Raw genomic sequence first — 23,095 nt, 5'->3', positions numbered from 1 at the left:
TGTAAATGCCTGATGCAGTAAAACATTTAAAACATTGAATAATGAAGTAAGCTTTATGAGACATGATGTTTTGTGCAAACCCATTTACACCTCTTTGTTTGTCAGAATTGTGGGGTTTTACACACCAGCCAAGCCTCTGGGAGAGAACCATGGTTCTCTTCTGATTAGTGTTCTGTAGTCTCACCAGGCCTGACACACAGTTCCTGGAGGCTATCTGTGGGTTCCCCATGGTTTACTACACGGTGGGCTCCATCGATAAGTATGTGACACACAGCATCATCACACACCTTATAACCTTATACATAATCTTCTTTAGTGCCTGTTCTGCAAGTGTATGTGGCACTCTTCCACTTCTAGTCTCCCTATCAAGAGTACATCTCAAGGAAACGGACTGAGTGAACCAAAAAAGCAATTTCTCATAAGTCCTGTTTAGAAAGTCACCTTCTTGACAGCCTCCAAGATGCTATCAGTTACGATTCTCTCTCCACAGTGAATCCGTCACAGATAATCCGTCATAGCTAGCCCATATGCAGGGTCCAGAGACTTTCCTGGTCAGGGAAATGTCTAGTCCTTTATGTCAAGTGTGTGTGTGTGTGTGTGTGTGTGTGTGTGTGTGTGTGTGTGTGTGTGTGTGTGTGTGTGTGTGTGTGTGTGTGTGTGTGTGTGTGTGTGTGTGTGTGTGCGTGCGTGTTCATAGCCTGGATGACCTCCTGCATTGCGGTGTGTCCTTTGCAGCCAACATGGTGGTGGTGGACAAGGAGAGCACCATGAGTGCAGAAGAGGACTACATGGCTGATGCCAAGACCATCGTCAATGTGCAGACACTGTTCAGGTACCTCAACACCTATCAATGTACAGACACTGTTCAGGTACCTCAACACCTATCAATGTGCAGACACTGTTCAGGTACCTCAACACCTATCAATGTGCAGACACTGTTCAGGTACCTCAACACCTATCAATGTACAGACACTGTTCAGGTACCTCAACACCTATCAATGTGCAGACACTGTTCAGGTACCTCAACCCCTATCAATGTACAGACACTGTTCAGGTACCTCAACCCCTATCAATGTGCAGACACTGTTCAGGTACCTCAACCTCTATCAATGTACAGACACTGTTCAGGTACCTCAACCCCTATCAATGTACAGACACTGTTCAGGTACCTCAACCTCTATCAATGTACAGACACTGTTCAGGTACCTCAACCCCTATCAATGTACAGACACTGTTCAGGTACCTCAACCCCTATCAATGTGCAGACACCTCAACCTCTATCAATGTACAGACACTGTTCAGGTACCTCAACCCCTATCAATGTACAGACACTGTTCAGGTACCTCAACCCCTATCAATGTGCAGACACTGTTCAGGTACCTCAACCCCTATCAATGTGCAGACACTGTTCAGGTACCTCAACCCCTATCAATGTACAGACACTGTTCAGGTACCTCAACCCCTATCAATGTGCAGACACTGTTCAGGTACCCCAACCCCTATCAATGTACAGACACTGTTCAGGTACCTCAACCCCTATCAATGTGCAGACACTGTTCAGGTACCTCAACCTCTATCAATGTACAGACACTGTTCAGGTACCTCAACACCTATCAATGTACAGACACTGTTCAGGTACCTCAACCCCTATCAATGTACAGACACTGTTCAGGTACCTCAACCCCTATCAATGTACAGACACTGTTCAGGTACCTCAACCCCTATCAATGTACAGACACTGTTCAGGTACCTCAACCCCTATCAATGTACAGACACGGGTACCAAAGTCACTGTCATGGTTTTAACCTTCAGTCAAACTATTGTATAATCCAATATACTGGACCACATTTTTATGCAGGCATTTCTATGATATCAAAAGTGTCATACAGGCTAATATTTTACTAAATCTTTAAACACAGATTAACATTTTATAGGTGGGTTTCAAAGATTAATTATATGACAGTGATTTTTTTCAACCGTGTAGATTAAAGTACACACTTCAGAGCTAGTTTCCTTGGCAACCTTGCCACACTGCATCAGGGAATCCATTTGTTTTCTGATTGCTTTCTTGTTGTCAGACAATTAATCAAAAATGTCAACTCACTTTCTAATTTTCACCAGACAATGTAGAAGCTTGCACAAACATTGAAACACTTTGATATGGGGTTAATGTTTCATGAATTGCTCCCACTGTTATTATATAAGCTGTATTTTAAACTGGGTGGTTCGAGTCCTGAATGCTGATTGGCAGACAGCCGTGGTATATCAGACCGCATACCAACCTTAGCCGTGGTAAATTGGCTATATACCACACCACCTCGTGCCTTATTGCTTAATTAGGTAGCTAGTATATACGGTAGCTAGTATATATGGTAGTATCGGTATCAGTTGTTCACTAAATAGTGCTAATCCTGGATTGGTGTTAGTACAGTACACATTTATTAGCTAGGCTATTAAGTCATAGTTATTTATCTCATCCAGTCATTAATTTAAGTGAGTATACAAAACATTAAGGACACCTGCTCCTTCCATAGACTGACCAGGTGAATCCAGGTGAAAGCTATGATCCCTTATTGATGTCACTTGTTAAATCCACTTCAATCAGTGTAGATGAAGGGGAAGAGACAGGTTAACAAAATAATAATAATCATTGAGACAACTGAGACATGGATTGTGTGCCATTCAGAGGGTGAACGGGCAAGACAAAATATTGAAGTTCCTTTGAACGGAGTACGTTAGTACTGTGCATTCTGCAAGTATTCAGGCCTGTTGACTTTTTCAACATTTTGTTACGTTACAGACTTGTTCTAAATTTGATTAAATTGTTTTTCCCCCTCATCAATCTACCCACAATACCCCATAATGACAAAGCAAAACAGGTTTTTAGAAATAAAAAGTTTTCAGACCCTTTACTCAGTACTTTGTTGAAGCACCTTTGGCAGCAATTATAGCCTCAAGTCTTCTTGGGTATGACGCTACAAGCTTGGCACACCTGTATTTGGGGAGTTTCTCCCATTCTTCTCTGCAGATCCTCTCAAGCTCTGTCAGGTTGGATGGGGAGTGTTGCTGCACAGCTATTTTCAGGTCTCTCCAGAGATGTTCGATTGGGTTCATGTATAGGCTCTGGCTGGGCCACTCAAGGACATTCAGAGCATTGTCCCAAAGCAACTCTGCATTGTGCTGGCTGTGTGCTTAGGGTTGTTGTCCTGTTTAAGTGAACTTTCGCCCCAGTCAGATGTCTTGAGAACTCTGGAGCAGGTTTTCATCAAGGATCTCTCTCTACTTTGCTCTGTTCATCTTTCCCTCAATCCTGACTAGTCTCCCAGTCCATTCTGTGCTGCAGATGATTGTCCATCTGGAAGGTTCTCCCATCTCCACAGAGGAACTCTGGAGCTCTGTCAGAGTGACCATCGGGTTCTTGGTCACCTCTATGACCAATGCCTTTCTCCCACGATTGCTTAGTTTGGCCAGGCGGCCAGCTCAAAGAAGAGTCTTGATGGTTCCAAACATCTTCCATTTAAGAATGATGGAGGCCACTGTGTTCTTGGGGACCTTCAATGCTGGAGAAATTGTTTGGTACCCTTCCCCATATCTGTGCCTCAACACAATCCTGTCTCGGAGCTCTACGGACAATCCTTCGACTTTCAACTATGGGACCTTATATAGACAGGTGTGTGCCATTCCAAATCATGTCCAATCAATTGAATTTACCACAGGTGGCCTCCAATCAGGTTGTAGAAACATCTCAAGGAAGATCAATGGAAACAGGATGCACCTGAGCTCAATTTCGAGTCTCATAGCAAAGGGTCTGAATACACATATAAATAAGGTATTTCTGTTTATTATTTTTTAATAAATTAGAAAAAACATTCTAAAAACCTGTTTTCGCTTTGTCATTATGGGGTATTGTGATGTCATTATGTTGTATTGTGTGTAGATTGATGAGGACATTTTTTTTATTTAATCCATTTTAGAATAAGGCTGAAAGTAACAGAATGTAGAAAAAGTCAAGGGGTCTGAATACTTTCCGAATGCATGTTTTTTTCACCCTCAACAGTTTCCCATGTGTATCAAGAATGGTCCACCATCCAAAAGACATCCAGCCTACTTGACACATCTGTGGGAAACATTGGCGTCAACATTGGGCCAGAATCCCTGTGGAACGCTTTCGACATGTTGTATATATATTAGGAAGGTGTTTCTAATGTTTGGTCTACTCAGTGTATTTTGGATGTCACATTTGATTACAAAGTTGACATTTTGTTCTGCCAGTGTGATGTTCTGTTTTATTTTGTTCAGTTAACCTCCGCTATATTGTGTTTCTTCTCATCCAGGTTGTTCTCCAGTCTCAGTATCATCACCGAGCTAACCCACCCCGCCAACATGAGGTTTATGCAGTTCAGAGCTCAGGACTGGTACTCTCTGGCTCTCTCTAAACTGGAGAAGGTGAGCCATCACTGAATGTACACCATCTGTACTTCAAGGCCGAGTTTGAGTCCAAGGCGCGTTATAGAGAAAGACAGCTGACAATTAGCATTTTAAAAGCAATGTCCCCGGAAGATGTCAACTCAAGCGTAAATTAAAAGGCGTGTTGTCGACTGTTCAGTATGCTGCTCTTTAATACGCCTTCCAAGCCCAAACTATGCAGATGTTAACAACTAGTTATTCTTGTCTGCAGTAGCAAAGGCCATGGACCAGGGTTGGAGTCAATTCCAGTCAATTGAGGAAGTAGACTGAAACTCAAATGATCTTCAATGCTTTTCAATTAGAAACATGTATAATTGGAATTTGGGTTACTTTCTGAATTGACTGGAATTGAAATGGAATTGACCCCAACCCTGGTACGAAATATACATTGAGTCGTCTCCAAAGGCTACTAAATATACATTGAGTCGTCTTCAAAGCAAAGGAAGAGAAGGTTAAACAATCATTATGTGAAGACTGGACAGTACATACAGTACAAGCATAGTATTTTTCCACAGCCTCTCAAACAACACCAGATGTTGGATCTTTTTTTCAAAGAGAAATTATTATTCCCATTCATAGACACATGTGACATGTAACATTTTCAGGGGTAATATGACGGGTATTATGTTATGCGTAGGCATCCTTTCCTTAATAAGATATCAATATCCTTCCCGTTGCGGTGCATCTTCCACCTCGTATCAGTATCGACCACCAGGTGGCGATCTCTCTCTTTCAAATATCCTGTTGCGGTGCATCTTCCACCTCGTATCAGTATCGACCACCAGGTGGCGATCTCTCTCTTTCAAATATCCTGTTGCGGTGCATCTTCCACCTCGTATCAGTATCGACCACCAGGTGGCGATCTCAATTCAATTCAATTCAAGGGGCTTTATTGGCATGGGAAACATGTGTTAACATTGCCAAAGCAAGTGAGGTAGACAACATACAAAGTGAATATATAAAGTGAAAAACAACAAAAATTAACAGTAAACGTTACACATACAACAGTTTCAAAACAGTAGAGACATTACAAATGTCATATATATATATATATATATATATATATATATATATATACAATGTACAAATAATTAAAGGACACAAGATAAAATAAATAAGCATAAATATGGGTTGTATTTACAATGGTGTTTGTTCTTCACTGGTTGCCCTTTTCTCGTGGCAACAGGTCACAAATCTTGCTGCTGTGATGGCACACTGTGGAATTTCACCCAGTAGATATGGGAGTTTTTCAAAATCGGATATGGTTTCGAATTCTTTGTGGATCTGTGTGATCTGGGGGAAATATGTCTCTCTAATATGGTCATACATTGGGCAGGAGGTTAGGAAGTGCAGCTCAGTTTCCACCTCATTTTGTGGGCAGTGAGCACATAGCCTGTCTTCTCTTGAGAGCCATGTCTGCCTACGGCGGCCTTTCTCAATAGCAAGGCTATGCTCACTGAGTCTGTACATAGTCAAAGCTTTCCTTAATTTTGGGTCAGTCACAGTGGTCAGGTATTCTGCCGCTGTGTACTCTCTGTGTAGGGCCAAATAGCATTCTAGTTTGCTCTGTTTTTTTGTTAATTCTTTCCAATGTGTTAAGTAATTATCTTTTTGTTTTCTCATGATTTGGTTGGGTCTAATTGTGCTGTTGTCCTGGGGCTCTGTAGGGTGTGTTTGTGTTTGTGAACAGAGCCCCAGGACCAGCTTGCTTAGGGACTCTTCTCCAGGTTCATCTCTCTGTTTGTGATGGCTTTGTTATGGAAGGTTTGTGAATCGCTTCCTTTTAGGTGGTTGTAGAATTTAATGGCTCTTTTCTGGATTTTGATAATTAGTGGGTATCGGCCTAATTCTGCTCTGCATGCATTATTTGGTGTTTTACGTTGTACACGGAGGATATTTTTGCAGAATTCTGCGTGCAGAGTCTCAATTTGGTGTTTGTCCCATTTTGTGAAGTCTTGGTTGGTGAGCGGACCCCAGACCTCACAACCATAAAGGGCAATGGGCTCTATGACTGATTCAAGTATTTTTAGCCAAATCCTAATTGGTATGTTGAAATTTATGTTTCTTTTGATGGCATAGAATGCCCTTCTTGCCTTGTCTCTCAGATCGTTCACACCTTTGTGGAAGTTACCTGTGGCGCTGATGTTTAGGCCAAGGTATGTATAGTTTTTTGTGTGCTCTAGGGCAACAGTGTCTAGATGGAATTTGTATTTGTGGTCCTGGTGACTGGACCTTTTTGGAACACCATTATTTTGGTCTTACTGAGATTTACTGTCAGGGCCCAGGTCTGACAGAATCTGTGCATAAGATCTAGGTGCTGCTGTAGGCCCTCCTTGGTTGGTGACAGAAGCACCAGATCATCAGCAAACAGCAGACATTTGACTTCGGATTCTAGCAGGGGAGGCCGGGTGCTGCAGACTTTTCTAGTGCCCGCGCCAGTTCGTTGATATATATGTTGAAGAGGGTGGGGCTTAAGCTGCATCCCTGTCTAACCCCACGACCCTGTGTGAAGAAATGTGTGTGTTTTTGCCAATTTTAACCGCACACTTGTTGTTTGTGTACATGGATTTTATAATGTCATATGTTTTACCCCCAACACCACTTTCCATCAGTTTGTATAGCAGACCCTCATGCCAAATTGAGTCGAAGGCTTTTTGAAATCAACAAAGCATGAGAAGACTTTGCCTTTGTTTTGGTTTGTTTGGTTGTCAATTAAGGTGTGCAGGGTGAATACATGGTCTGTTGTACGGTAATTTGGTAAAAAGCCAATTTGACATTTGCTCAGTACATTGTTTTCATTGAGGAAATGTACGAGTCTGCTGTTAATAATAATGCAGAGGATTTTCCCAAGGTTACTGTTGACACATATTCCACGGTAGTTATTGGGGTCAAATTTGTCTCCACTTTTGTGGATTGGGGTGATCAGTCCTTGGTTCCAAATATTGGGGAAGATGCCAGAGCTAAGTATGATGTTAAAGAGTTTTAGTATAGCCAATTGGAATTTGTTGTCTGTATATTTGATCATTTCATTGAGGATACCATCGACACCACAGGCCTTTTTGGGTTGGAGGGTTTTTATTTTGTCCTGTAACTCATTCAATGTAATTGGAGAATCCAGTGGGTTCTGGTAGTCTTTAATAGTTGATTCTAAGATCTGTATTTGATCATGTATATGTTTTTGCTCTTTGTTCTTTGCTATAGATCCAAAAAGATTGGAGAAGTGGTTTACCCATACATCTCCATTTTGGATAGATAATTCTTTGTGTTGTTGTTTGTTTAGTGTTTTCCAATTTTCCCAGAAGTGGTTAGAGTCTATGGATTCTTCAATTGCATTGAGCTGATTTCTGACATGCTGTTCCTTCTTTTTCCGTAGTGTATTTCTGTATTGTTTTAGTGATTCACCATAGTGAAGGCGTAGACTCAGGTTTTCCGGGTCTCTATGTTTTTGGTTGGACAGGTTTCTCAATTTCTTTCTTAGATTTTTGCATTCCTCATCAAACCATTTGTCATTATTGTTAATTTTCTTTGGTTTTCTATTTGAGATTTTTAGATTTGATAGGGAAGCTGAGAGGTCAAATATACTGTTAAGATTTTCTACTGCCAAGTTTACACCTTCACTATTACAGTGGAACGTTTTACCCAGGAAATTGTCTAAAAGGGATTGAATTTGTTGTTGCCTAATTGTTTTTTGGTAGGTTTCCAAACTGCATTCCTTCCACCTATAGCATTTCTTAATGTTACTCAGTTCCTTTGGCTTTGATGCCTCATGGTTGAGTATTGCTCTGTTTAAGTAGACTGTGATTTTGCTGTGGTCTGATAGGGGTGTTAGTGGACTGACTATGAACGCTCTGAGAGATTCTGGGTTGAGGTCAGTGATAAAGTAGTCTACAGTACTACTGCCAAGAGATGAGCTATAGGTGTACCTACCATAGGAGTCCCCTCGAAGCCTACCGTTGACTATGTACATACCCAGCGTGCGACAGAGCTGCAGGAGTTGTGACCCGTTTTTGTTGGTTATGTTGTCATAGTTGTGCCTAGGGGGGCATATGTGGGAGGGGATGCTGTCACCTCCAGGCAGATGTTTGTCCCCCTGTGTGCTGAGGGTGTCAGGTTCTTGTCCGGTTCTGGCATTTAGGTCGCCACAGACTAGTACATGTCCCTGGGCCTGGAAATGATTGATTTCGCCCTCCAGGATGGAGAAGCTGTCTTCATTAAAATATGGGGATTCTAGTGGGGGGATATAGGTAGCACACAGGAGGACATTTTTCTCTGTTAGGATAATTTCCTTTTGAATTTCTAGCCAAATGTAGAATGTTCCTGTTTTGATTAATTTAATGGAGTGAGTTAGGTCTGCTCTATACCAAATTAGCATACCCCCTGAGTCCCTTCCCTGTTTCACACCTGGTAGTTTGGTGGATGGGACTACCAGCTCTCTGTAACCTAGAGGGCAACCAGTGGGTCCGTCTCCTCTATACCAGGTTTCTTGCAGGATGACAATGTCTGTATTACCGATTTCTTTGGTGAAGTCCGGGTTTCTGCTCTTTGGGCCAAAGGCAGATGACCTCAGGCCTTGGATATTCCAGGATGATATAGTGAAGGCTTTTTGTTCCATAGAATGTCCAATGTTGTTGGTTGTGTGGTTTGGCCTCAGGCCAGTAAGTGTGAGCAGAGCCTGCTGAGCATCTGGTACATGCTATTGGCTTGGGCGAGTGTGAGAGTGGGGGTTGGGACTGTTTGCCCGCTCACTACCTGGGCGTATGTGTGGCTTCCATGTTGAGGCCCTCTTTGCGGGGGTGGGGTGCATGGGGTGGGCAGGAGTGGCATAGGTCTGATCTGAGGGGGCCTAAATGGGGTGTGGGCATGGTTGACGTGGGGGGGTGTTGATTGGTTGGGGTGGGGGTGTGGATGTGTCTGGGTGTACTGTGGTCTGGATGTAATTCCTCTTGGCGTGGGTCCTCTATGTGTAGGTCCAGGGGGGGGTCCTGCAGGTCTGGGAGGGTGTCTCGCTGGTCTGGGTGGGGAGTCTATTGATCTGTTGCTCCTGTGTGAAGTGTTGGGGATACGTTTGAGAGCGATGTCCTTTAGGGTCCTGGCAAAGGTGGGCACTGCTGCCTTGTAGAGGTGGACCTGGTCATAGAGGCTGTTCAAGTCCAGGGTGGAGTGGTGGGCCAGGAAAACATTTGGTTTTGAGGCACAGTCACGGGAAATACTTGTGTTTACCCGCTGTATTGTGGCAGGGTGGAAGTCTTTTCGTGGTAGCAGGGTGGAGATAGAAGGGGAAAGTAGAAGAAGCCTTTTCAATCACTCCCTTCAGTGCTGTTGCCACCCTTTCCTGCTGTGCTCTCAGGTCGTTTGTGCCTGTGTGTATTATTATGTGGCTGGGTGAACCTAGTTGGTCCTCAGACAGAAGGTCGAGGGCACGCTGGGTGTTTGGACACCAGAGTTTAGACACACTATGTTTGGGAAAAAGTTTTTTTCTTCTATATATTTCCCATTTGAGTCCATAAGTAGTACAATCTGTGTCTTGTGTTTGTCCTCAGTGGGTGTGAGGGGGTTGTCAGAAGGGCTATCAGGGTGGCTGACAGGGGGGGTGCTCAGAGGGGGTGAGAGCCGCTGGGCTTGTGGTTCTTCATTTGTCTGTTCTGCTGTGGTGTCGACTCTATGGTCAGGGTCTGGTGTGGACTGTTCTGCTGTGGTGTCGAAACTTTTGTCAGGTGCTGGGGTGGGCTGTTCTGCTGGCTTCTCTGTGGGGGTGGCCACCTCTCTAGTGGGTTGTTCTCTGTCACACGCCGTCCCCCTCAACCTCTCCTCCGTCCCCCTCACCCTCTCCTCCATCCCCCTCAACCTCTCCTCCACCAGCAGTCTGATCCTCTCCTCTAATGCTCTGTTCTTCTCCTGATTCTGCTCTTTCTCCTGTTGAAGTTGTCTCACCACAGTCCAGAGTGCAGATATGTCTCTGTCCACCTCCAGCTCTCCGGGTCTGGTTAAGGGGTGTTGTTGTGCTGGACTGTTGTCTGGGTCTGTGCTGACTGAAGTGTAATCACCTGCTGTTCCAGCTCCACCTGTCTTACCTCCAGCTGGGTGAATTTGTCCTTCATTTCAATGAGGGAGTGGTAGTCCGTGCTGGGAGGTTGACTCTCCGCTGGGGGTTGCTCGTCTGTGGTGTTACATAATGAAGAGGTCTGGTTTGACCCGCTCGGGGTGGGGGTATCTTTATCAAGGGAGAGCTTCTCCTGTTGGGCTAATTCTTTGATTAGGTGAAAGTCCAGCTGAAACTGTTTATGGTTACTTTGTACGATCACTGTTCCGGACTTATAGATATTTATATTACTTGACTCAGAGTCCTCGTTATCAAGTATTCTGAGTTTCCACCCCTCGTTAATCCCCGCTCTCGTAACAGAGGGGTAGTGTGCTAATATAGCACTGTGCCATGCCAGGGGATGGTTTGTGTGGAAGATAAGGTTGCTGATGTTCCCATTTTTGTAATAGTCAGCAAAAAGTGTCTCTTGATTTTCCATAAGGAGCTTCATTTTGTAATCTTTTCTTGACTTCTCATTCTTTACTTGCAAAGGGTACTGTATTTTAAGCTTCTAAGGCCTCTCCATTTGGTTGGGGTAGACTGTGTGACTCTCCTGCCATTGTTGGGCTAATGGGCTTTGACACCTCTCACTTGACACGTCAGTGCTAGTTGAAGCTGTATCAAGCTTGGCAGAATTATGTTAGAATTCAGTCCTTATAAAGTAATGTTGTGTATTTTTCTTCTTGGCTTTTGGAAATAAGATATAGTTTCAGACTAAGCATTACTCACTCAGTTCCAGGTTGGATGGTGTTTTCAGGTTTCTGTTGTTTTCCAGAGAATTTGCTGTATAGAGTAAAAATCCTTGGTAGTTATGAACCTTCCAGGTGATTCCGTAATTCTGTCCAAAATCAGGTTGTAGGTTTTAAGTTTTGATTTGAAGTAGGGGTTATGTTGTAGAGGGTAAAATCCAGTATGTGTTCCAGACAAAAAATCAAAGTTTATCTGACTCTTAATCTATCTTTTTTTAAAGAAAATGCTGAAAAATGCAGGAGCTGATCTGATCCTGACCTCTGTGTCGCTCTGTCCCCCCTCTCTCTTTCAAATATCCTGTTGCGGTGCATCTTCCACCTCGTATCAGTATCGACCACCAGGCGATCTCTCTCTTTCAAATATCCTAACCTCTTCTTGAGCACCCCTATTTGATCCGTTCCAGTTGTAACACCCGAAGGACTTGATGATTAGGTGACCAGTTGAATCCGGTTATACTGTAATGCAATAGACTGGTTTATTCAAGGAAAGGTTTGCAGAACGCTGCCCGAACATCCCACTGGGCAAAAACTGGTTGAATAAAATGTATTCCACTTTATCTCATCCAAATAATTCAATGTGATGACATTGAATCAACGTGGAATACTGATTGGATTTTACCCAACTTTGAACCTAAATTCAATGACGGTGATTTTTTTGTGTTGAATTCACGTTAGACGACAACTCAACCAAAAGTAAATCAGAACTAGATGTTGAATTGACTGTGTGCCGAGCGGGATTAGTGTGTTTGTGTTTCTGTCCCCCTGTTACATGTCTATGGGAGATAAAAGAGCTTTGTGATTCTTGCATGTGTTGAAAAGAGCTCTACAAATAAAATGTATTGTTATTTATTAGAAAGAGCGGGAGGAAGGCCAGGTTGGAGCGTGCCGTTTGCTGCAGGGAGGGTCTTCAGTATCGGCATGCTGGGCATTCTCCTCTACCAGGTAACCAGGCAGGACCCACCTGTTCTGTACAGCTGGGCACTCTCCTCTACCAGGTAACCAGGCAGGACCCACCTGTTCTGTACAGCTGGACACTCTCCTCTACCAGGTAACCAGGCAGGACCCACCTGTTCTGTACAGCTGGACACTCTCCTCTACCAGGTAACCAGGCAGGACCCGCCTGTTCTGTACAGCTGGACACTCTCCTCTACGAGGTAACCAGGCAGGACCCACCTGTTCTGTACAGCTGGACACTCTCCTCTACCAGGTAACCAGGCAGGACCCACCTGTTCTGTACAGCTGGACACTCTCCTCTACCAGGTAACCAGGCAGGACCCACCTGTTCTGTACAGCTGGACACTCTCCTCTACCAGGTAACCAGGTAGGACCCACCTGTTCTGTACAGCTGGACACTCTCATCTACCAGGTAACCAGGCAGGACCCACCTGTTCTGTACAGCTGGACACTCTCCTCTACCAGGTAACCAGGCAGGACCCACCTGTTCTGTACAGCTGGAAACTCTCCTCTACCAGGTAACCAGGCAGGACCCACCTGTTCTGTACAGCTGGACACTCTCCTCTACCAGGTACCAGGCAGGACGCACCTGTTCTGTACAGCTGGACCCACCTGTTCTGTACAGCAGGACCCACCTGTTCTGTACAGCAGGATCCACTTGCTTTGTACAGCAGGATCCACTTGCTTTGTACAGCAGGACCCACCAGTTCTATACAGCAGGACCCACCTGTTCTATACAGCAGGACCCACCTGTTCTGTACAGCAGGACCCACCTGTTCTATACAGCAGGACCCACCTGTTCTGTACAGCAGGACCCACCTGTTCTGTACAGCAGGACCCACCTGTTCTATACAGCAGGACCCACCAGTTCTATACAGCAGGACCCACCTGTTCTATACAGCAGAACCCACCTATTCTATACAGCAGGACCCACCTGTTCTATACAGCAGGACCCACCAGTTCTATACAGCAGGACCCACCTGTTCTATACAGCAGGACCCACCAGTTCTGTACAGCAGGACCCACCTGTTCTATACAGCAGGACCCACCTGTTCTGTACAGCAGGACCCACCTGTTCTGTACAGCAGGACTCACCTGTTATGTACAGCAGGACCCACCTGTTCTGTACAGCAGGACCCACCTGTTCTGTACAGCAGGACCCACCTGTTCTATACAGCAGGACCCACCAGTTCTGTACAGCAGGACCCACCTGTTCTGTACAGCAGGACCCACCTGTTCTGTACAGCAGGATCCACCTGTTCTGTACAGCAGGACCCACCTGTTCTATACAGCAGGATCCACCTGTTCTGTACAGCAGGACCCACCTGTTCTATACAGCAGGACCCACCTGTTCTATACAGCAGGATCCACCTGTTCTGTACAGCAGGACCCACCTGTTCTGTACAGCTGGACCCACCTGTTCTATACAGCTGGATCCACCTGTTCTATACAGCATGATCCACCTGTTCTATACAGCAGGACCCACCTGTTCTATACAGCAGGACCCACCTGTTCTATACAGCAGGACCCACCTGTTCTATACAGCTGGACCCACCTGTTCTATACAGCTGGACCCACCTGTTCTATACAGCAGGACCCACCTGTTCTATACAGCAGGACCCACCTGTTCTATACAGCTGGACCCACCTGTTCTATACAGCAGGACCCACCTGTTCTATACAGCTGGACCCACCTGTTCTATACAGCTGGACCCACCTGTTCTATACAGCAGGATCCACCTGTTCTTTACAGCAGCAGAGAAGATAAGAATGTTACTTTCTGCTTAACTAGATACCTTTTTAAGTAGAGGTTGTTCTGTACTGTATACAGAAGGTAATCTGTTTAATTAGCCTACCGAGGCTAATCTGTTTAATTAGCATACCGAGGCTAATCTATTTAATTAGCATACTGAGGATAATCTCTTTAATTAGCCTACAGAGGCTAATCTATTTAATTAGCATACTGAGGCTAATCTCTTTAATTAGCCTTTAAAAAAAACTTTATTTAACTAGGCAAGTCAGTTAAGAACAAATTCTTATTTTAAATGACAGCCGAGGAACAAAGGGTTAACTGCCTTGTTCAGGGGCAGAACGACAGATTTGTACCTTGTCAGCTTGGGGATTTGAACTTGCAACCTTTCGGTTACCAGTCAAACACTCTAACCACTAGGATACCTCTTTAATATCCTAGTGGTTATTTAATTGGCCTACAGAGGCTAATATCTTTAATTAGCCTACCGAGGCTTATTTAAACAAGGTTATCTCTGTGGCACAGACTGACTTTGCTTAAGGGCATGTACTGTAGTAATTATAGTTATTTATTACACAATTTTGTACCTCCCAGATATTGTATGTTATAACGTGTAACATTCTTTTTTCTGTCACAATGTGTTCACATGCATCCCAATGTCCATATAATATAATGCTGGTCGAATTGGAATGTGTTGATTTCTGGATGACCAGGAATGACCCTTCTATGTCCTGTCCTGTCCTGTCTGCCATCCCAGTCGTTTGTCAAAGACTATATTATCTCCATCACCAGGCTGCTGCTGGGCCTGGACACCACCCCGGTCTCTGGATTCCTCTGCTCTGTGAGTTACTCTCTGGGTGCATCTCAATGGTCAAAAGTGGTTTCCTCGCCACGTCTCAGACAGAAGGAGAGAGAAGACAAACAGAGGAGGCGTCTTTAGACTACTGAGATTCACCCGTTGTACTGTACAGTAGTCCTATGTGTGACAGCACAGCAGCCTTTACTTGCCTGTCCAAATCCTTACACTGACAGGTAAAAGTGACTCCACGGTCATTTAAAATCACTGTACAGTTGTTCCTCCTGTAGAGAAATGGACTTTGAAATGACCTTTTAAATGCACATCTCTGAGGATGACCTGTGGATCCAGACATTTAAAAAAATATATATATATTTCACCTTTATTTAACCAGGTAGGCAAGTTGAGAACAAGTTCTCGTTTACAATTGCGACCTGGCCAAGATAAAGCAAAGCAGTTCGACAGATACAACGACACAGAGTTACACATGGAGTAAAACAAACATACAGTCAATAATACAGTATAAACAAGTCTATATACGATGTGAGCAAATGAGGTGAGAAGGGAGGTAAAGGCAAAAAAGGCCATGGTGGCGAAGTAAATACAATATAGCAAGTAAAACACTGGAATGGTAGATTTGCAGTGGAAGAATGTGCAAAGTAGAAATAAAAATAATGGGGTGCAAAGGAGCAAAATAAATAAATAAATAACAGTTGGGAAAGAGGTAGTTGTTTGGGCTAAATTATAGGTGGGCTATGTACAGGTGCAGTAATCTGTGAGCTGCTCTGACAGTTGGTGCTTAAAGCTAGTGAGGGAGATAAGTGTTTCCAGTTTCAGAGATTTTTGTAGTTCGTTCCAGTCATTGGCAGCAGAGAACTGGAAGGAGAGGAGGCCAAAGAAATAATTGGTTTTGGGGGTGACTAGAGAGATATACCTGCTGGAGCGCGTGCTACAGGTGGGAGATGCTATGGTGACCAGCGAGCTGAGATAAGGGGGGACTTTACCTAGCAGGGTCTTGTAGATGACATGGAGCCAGTGGTTTGGCGACGAGTATGAAGCGAGGGCCAGCCAACAAGAGCGTACAGGTCGCAATGGTGGGTAGTATATGGGGCTTTGGTGACAAAACGGATTGCACTGTGATAGACTGCATTACATTTGTTGAGTAGGGTATTGGAGGCCATTTTGTAAATGACATCACCAAAGTCGAGGATTGGTAGGATGGTCAGTTTTACAAGGGTATGTTTGGCAGCATGAGTGAAGGATGCTTTGTTGCGAAATAGAAAGCCAATTCTAGATTTAACTTTGGATTGGAGATGTTTGATATGGGTCTGGAAGGAGAGTTTACAGTCTAACCAGACACCTAAGTATTTGTAGTTGTCCACGTATTCTAAGTCAGAGCCGTCCAGAATAGTGATGTTGGACAGGCGGATAGGTGCAGGTAGCGATCGGTTGAAGAGCATGCATTTAGTTTTAATTGTATTTAAGAGCAGTTGCAGGCCACGGAAGGAGAGTTGTATGGCATTGAAGCTTGCCTGGAGGGTTGTTAACACAGTGTCCAAAGAAGGGCCAGAAGTATACAGAATGGTGTCGTATGGAAGGCTCTATCAGAAACTGTGTTCCACCGTCGGAGACATTCCCATCGGCATCTACAGGACCGAGTCCCAGACAGCAGATTCCTCTGAGGAGGTGCCCTCTAGACCGCAAGGCTGTTTTAACATTGTTGACATTAATTTGTTTGGCTGTGAAATCCCAGTTTCTTTTTTATTGTGTTAATGACATATTACAGCGGCATTGATTATGCTGTCATTCTGCTGTGTGTGTTTTTTTTTCTTTTTTTCTCATTTGTTACATATAAATGTTTAGTCTGTATGCTTTCATGGTTATTTAAGCATGTTACAACACAGTAAGCAACATTAATGTCATTCATCCATTTTCTTTTCATTCTCCATCATAAGCAATGCGAGCCATCCTCCCAAATAAGTTCAGCCCTATTTGTGATGCCATGATTCCTATTTGTGTGATTCCATGATTCCTATTTGTGTGATTCCATGACTCCTATTTGTGTGATTCCATGACTCCTATTTGTGTGATTCCATGATTCCTATTTGTGTGATTCCATGATTCCTATTTGTGTGATTCCATGACTCCTATTTGTGTGATTCCATGATTCCTATTTGTGTGATTCCATGATTCCTATTTGTGTGATTCCATGACTCCTATTTGTGTGATTCCATGACTCCTATTTGTGTGATTCCATGACTCCTATTTGTGTGATTCCATGATTCCTATTTGTGTGATTCCATGATTCCTATTTGTGTGATTCCATGACTCCTATTTGTGTGATTCCATGACTCCTATTTGTGTGATTCCATGACTCCTATTTGTGTGATTCCATGATTCCTATTTGTGTGATTCCATGATTCCTATTTGTGTGATTCCATGATTCCTATTTGTGTGATTCCATGACTCCTATTTGTGTGATTCCATGACATCTATTTGTGTGATTCCACGATTCGCGAAAAACAATAGATTTATTTGGTCAGACTGAATCAACTTTTTGTGCAGATGAGGTAGGTTTTCTTCCTCTGTAATGTGTCTTGGTTAAATCGTGCTTGATAAACCACGTCGAGACTTGCCACTGGTGGTTATATCAGGAAGAAATCATTGTCAAATCAACTTATACTATTTATTCTCTGGCCTCACTCTTGATCATTTGCTTTGTTCTGGGTCGTTTCATTTGACCCTATTTGACTATAGACACACCATAGACTTCATTCATGTATATGGCATTATGTTTTGACCGTACTCGGGACTTAGAGGACTTAGACGACCCCAAGGAGCAGAGAGACCGAGAGCTCCCCCCTGTGGCCGGAGGGCTCCACCGCAGCTCCACCTCCAGCGACCCATCGGATGGGAAGGCTCCCCTGCTGAGGAGGAAGAGCGTGCAGTGGGCGCGGAAGCTGAGCCGGAGGGGGACTCGAGGGAACCAGCGGGGGGCTCAGAGGGGGGCAGCAGGGTCTGAGGGCCAGACGCTCGGAGAGACAGGAGCTGGACAAGCTGGTCAGCAACAGGATGAAAAGCCTTGGACTCTGGGCCACGGCTTGCGGTGAGAGACCCCACACATGGGGAGGGATGTTTTTGGGGGGATTGTAAGTTGTATTTCCAAGGCCTGGAACAAAATACGTTATGTGTTTGAAACATGACACTTAGTCTTTATGGATGGATGGACAGACAGACTAACAACGGAGATGATTGTCATGTAATTTACTATGTCAGCCTTTTGACAGACCAAAACGGACAATGGTGAATGTATACAATTTTATCCGTATTCATGTGGCCAAAGCCTGAAGCTACGCATTCATCAGTGTCCATTTATGTCCGTCAATCTCTTGTCAACTATTTTCCGATCAGTTGCATAGACAAATAGGCAGTATGTCTTTTGTCGGACAATCATCTCTAATGTCCATCATCTGTCAACAGACAACTTCCATTGAAAAACCATTTGCTCAATCAGACATTTTCTGACACAATCTTTTATATTGCCGTAGCCTAAATCATTGGACGTTTCAATATGATTGTATTGTTCCAATTCCAGATGACATGAGTGAGAAACTACTCACTCCCACACATACGTGTTGATCAACCCACCTCCTGACACCAGGCTGGAGCTCAATGACATAGTGTAAGTATGGCAGCGCATAGAAAAGTAGGGGCCTGAAGAAACGGTTGATGAGATGCAATCAAAAAAGTTGCAAACTCCATATTACTCAATATTACTCCATATTACTACTCAATATTACTCCATAATACTACTCCATATTACTCCATAATACTCCTCCATATAACTCCTCCATGTTACTACTCCATATTACTCCATATTTCTACTCCATATTACTCCATATTACTACTCCATGTTATTACTCTATATTACTAGTCCATATTACTCCATAATACTACTCCATATTACTACTCCATATTACTACTCAATATTATTACTCCATATTATTACTCCATATTATTACTCTATATTACTAGTCCATACTACTCCATAATACTCCATATTACTACTCCATAATACTCCTCCATATTACTCTTCCACATTACTCCATATTACTAGTCCAGATTACTACTCCATATAACTCCATATTACTCCATATTACTACTCCATATTACTAGTCCATATTACTAGTCCATATTACCCCTCCATATTACTACTCCATATTACTCCATATTACTACTCCATATTACTCCATATTACTACTCCATATTACTCCATATTTCTCCATATTACTCCATATTACTACTCCATATTACTCCATAGTACTACTCCATATTACTCCACATTTCTAATTCACATTACTACTCCATAGTACTACTCCATATTACTCCACATTTCTATTCCACATTACTACTCCACAGTACTACTCCACATTACTACTCCACAGTACTACCCCATATTACTCCACATTTCTATTCCACATTACTACTCCACAGTACTACTCCATATTACTCCTCCATATTACTAGTCCATATTACTACTCCATATTACTTCATATTATTACTCCATATTACTCCTCCATATTACTAGTCCATATTACTAGTCCATATTACTCCATATTACTACTCCATATTACTACATATTACTACTCCATATTACTCCATATTACTCCTCCATATTACTACTCCATATTACTTCTCCATAATACTACTCCATATTACTCCTCCATATTACTAGTCCATATTACTACTCCATATTACTTCATATTACTAGTCCATATTACTACTCCATATTTCTCCATATTACTCCTCCATATTACTCCATATTACTAGTCCATATTACTTCTCCATATTACTCCATATTACTAGTCCATATTACTACTCCATATTACTACTCCATATTACTCCATATTACTACTCCATATTACTCCATATTTCCCCATATTACTCCTCCATATTTCTAGTCCATATTACTACTCCATATTACTCCTCCATATTACTCCATATTACTACTCCATATTACTCCATATTACTACTCCATATTACTCCATATTACTCCATATTACTACTCCATATTACTCCATATTACTACTCCATATTACTCCATATTACTCCATATTACTACTCCATATTACTCCATATTTCTCCATATTACTCCTCCATATTACTACTCCATATTACTACTCTATATTACTAGTCCATACTACTCCATAATACTCCATATTACTCCATATTACTACTCCATATTACTACTCCATATTACTCCATATTACTAGTCCAGATTACTAGTCCATATTACTACTCCATATTACTCCATATTTCTACTCCATATTACTACTCCATATTACTACTCCATATTTCTACTTCATTTTACTAGTCCATATTACTACTCCATATTACTCCTCCATATTACTACTCCATATTACTACTCCATATTACTCCATATTACTCCATATTACTCCTCCATATTACTAGTCCATATTACACCATATTACTCCATATTACTACTCCATATTACTCCATATTACTACTCCATATTACTCCATATTACTACTCCATATTACTAGTCCATATTACTAGTCCATATTACTCCTCCATATTACTCCATATTACTCCTCCATATTACTCCATATTACTACTCCATATTACTCCATATTACTACTCCATATTACTACGTATTACTACTCCATATTACTCCATATTACTACTCCATATTACTACATATTACTACTCCATATTTCTCCATATTACTCCTCCATATTACTCCATATTACTAGTCCATATTACTCCTCCATATTACTCCATATTACTAGTCCATATTACTCCATAATACTACTCCATATTACTACTCCATATTTCTCCATATTACTACTCCATATTACTCCATATTACTCCATATTACTACTCCATATTACTCCTCCATATTACTCCTCCATATTACTAGTCCATATTACTACTCTATATTACTAGTCCATACTACTCCATAATACTCCATATTACTCCTCCATATTACTCCATATTACTACTCCATATTACTACTCCATATTACTCCTCCATATTACTCCATATTACTAGTCCAGATTACTAGTCCATATTACTACTCCATATTACTCCATATTACTACTCCATATTACTACTCCATATTACTCCTCCATATTACTCCATATTACTAGTCCAGATTACTAGTCCATATTACTACTCCATATTACTCCATATTACTCCATATTTCTACTCCATATTACTACTCCATATTACTACTCCATATTACTACTCCATATTTCTACTCCATATTTCTACTCCATTTTACTAGTCCATATTACTACTCCATATTACTACTCCATATTACTAGTCCATATTACTACTCCATATTACTCCATATTACTCCTCCATATTACTCCATATTACTAGTCCATATTACTCCATATTACTCCATATTACTACTCCATATTACTCCATATTACTACTCCATATTACTCCATATTACTACTCCATATAACTCCATATTACTCCATATTACTACTCCATATTACTCCATATTACTACTCCATATTACTACTCCATATTACTCGTCCATATTACTAGTCCATATTACTCCTCCATATTACTCCATATTACTCCATATTACTACTCCATATTACTCCATATTACTACTCCATATTACTCCATATTTCTCCATATTACTACTCCATATTACTACTCCATATTACTTCACATTTCTATTCCACATTACTACTCCATATTACTACTCCATATTACTAATCCATATTACTTCACATTTCTATTCCACATTACTACTCCATATTACTAGTCCATATTACTCTATATTACTACTCCATATTACTACCCCGTATTACTCCATATTACTAGTCTGTATTACTACTCCGTAGTACTACTCCATATTACTCCACATTTCTATTCCACATTACTACTCCACATTACTACTCCATATTACTCCACATTACTACTCCACATTACTACTCCATATTACTCCACATTACTACTCCACATTACTACTCCACAGTACTATTCCACATTACTACTCCACATTACTACTCCATATTACTCCACATTACTACTCCACATTACTACTCCATATTACTCCACATTACTACTCCACATTTCTATTATACATTACTACTCCATATTACTCCACATTACTACTCCACAGTACTACTCCATACATACATTCACATATTCTTTTGTGACTTCATACCCTGTTTGTGCACACAGTATCTTTGTTAGGAATTGAAAATATCAAACCATTTAGAGTCGCAGAGGAGAGTTCATCATTTCACATCAACAATAGATTGATTAAGAAGTTCTCTATCCTATCTTACAGGTATATCATCCGTTCAGATCCCCTGGGCTACGTCCCTAAGGCTGGTGGCAGCAGGGAGAGTCTGGGAAGCAGCACATGTCTTGGGGAGCACACCAAGACAGAGACGCCTTTCTGATCCATACTTACACACAACCTGCCTATACTGTCTATAACACAACCTGTCTATACTGCCTATACTGTGCTGGGGTTAGCGATCAGTATAATTTCAGAACGTATCACCCCATACTGTATCTGCTGTTCAACTGATACGGATGTCTTAAACTCTATCTCTCTCTTTCACAATGTGGCCTTTCCAGAGGATATACTCAATGTAGGAACTTAGGGGTTTTAAAGACACCCCATGGGGTCTTTGTTTTCACGTTTGGGGGGTGAGGAGGAAATTGAACTGTTTAGGAACGCTCTGCAAAGTCCACCTCTGTTCTCAGTATGCCGTATCCTCCATATTACCATATGTACTGTCTATTTATTAATTTGTAGAATAATATGTCAATCATGAATTGTTATTATACTCATCTTTTGAATGTTTGTTGTCTTTAATATTGACTGTCATAAATTCTGTAATGTTTACTCTCATTATCTATGCACACTTTGAAAACAAATTGGGTTGCTTTTTGAACTTGATATGGGCAAATCTTTTCTTCCTTGGCTTATGAAGGGGAATTGCTCTCAAACTATCTTTTGTGGTATTTTGTGTAATTAGTCCACTGTTGATACAGTCCCAAAATGTTTTGCATGTCAGTAGCCAAGTTGTCAAGATATTGGAATTTTAAGGAGAAAATTGTCTCTAGACATTTTGGGACTGTATCAACATTGCACGAATAAAAACAATACCAAAAGATGCTGTAGGTTTTGAGTGCAATTCCCCTTTATTAAGTATATTTAGGCCAGGATGTAATGCAAGGCACGTTTAGCACAGCACACTGTACTTTTCTATTACGCCAGCATGCCCAGTGTTTCCTATGATG

General features: G+C 42.0%; 1 pseudogene; it reads left to right on the top strand.

Moving 5' to 3' along the window:
• LOC118377684 (potassium channel subfamily T member 2-like) overlaps positions 1-22,703 on the top strand; it is a 49,260-nt pseudogene extending 26,557 nt beyond the window's left edge.
• The last annotated feature ends 392 nt before the right edge of the window (positions 22,704-23,095 follow it).

Source organism: Oncorhynchus keta, chromosome 15 (assembly GCF_023373465.1).
Source record: "Oncorhynchus keta strain PuntledgeMale-10-30-2019 chromosome 15, Oket_V2, whole genome shotgun sequence".
Classification (NCBI taxonomy): Eukaryota; Metazoa; Chordata; class Actinopteri; order Salmoniformes; family Salmonidae; genus Oncorhynchus; species Oncorhynchus keta.
Note: the sequence above shows the minus strand (reverse complement) of the source record. Positions and strands in the feature narration are given on the sequence as shown.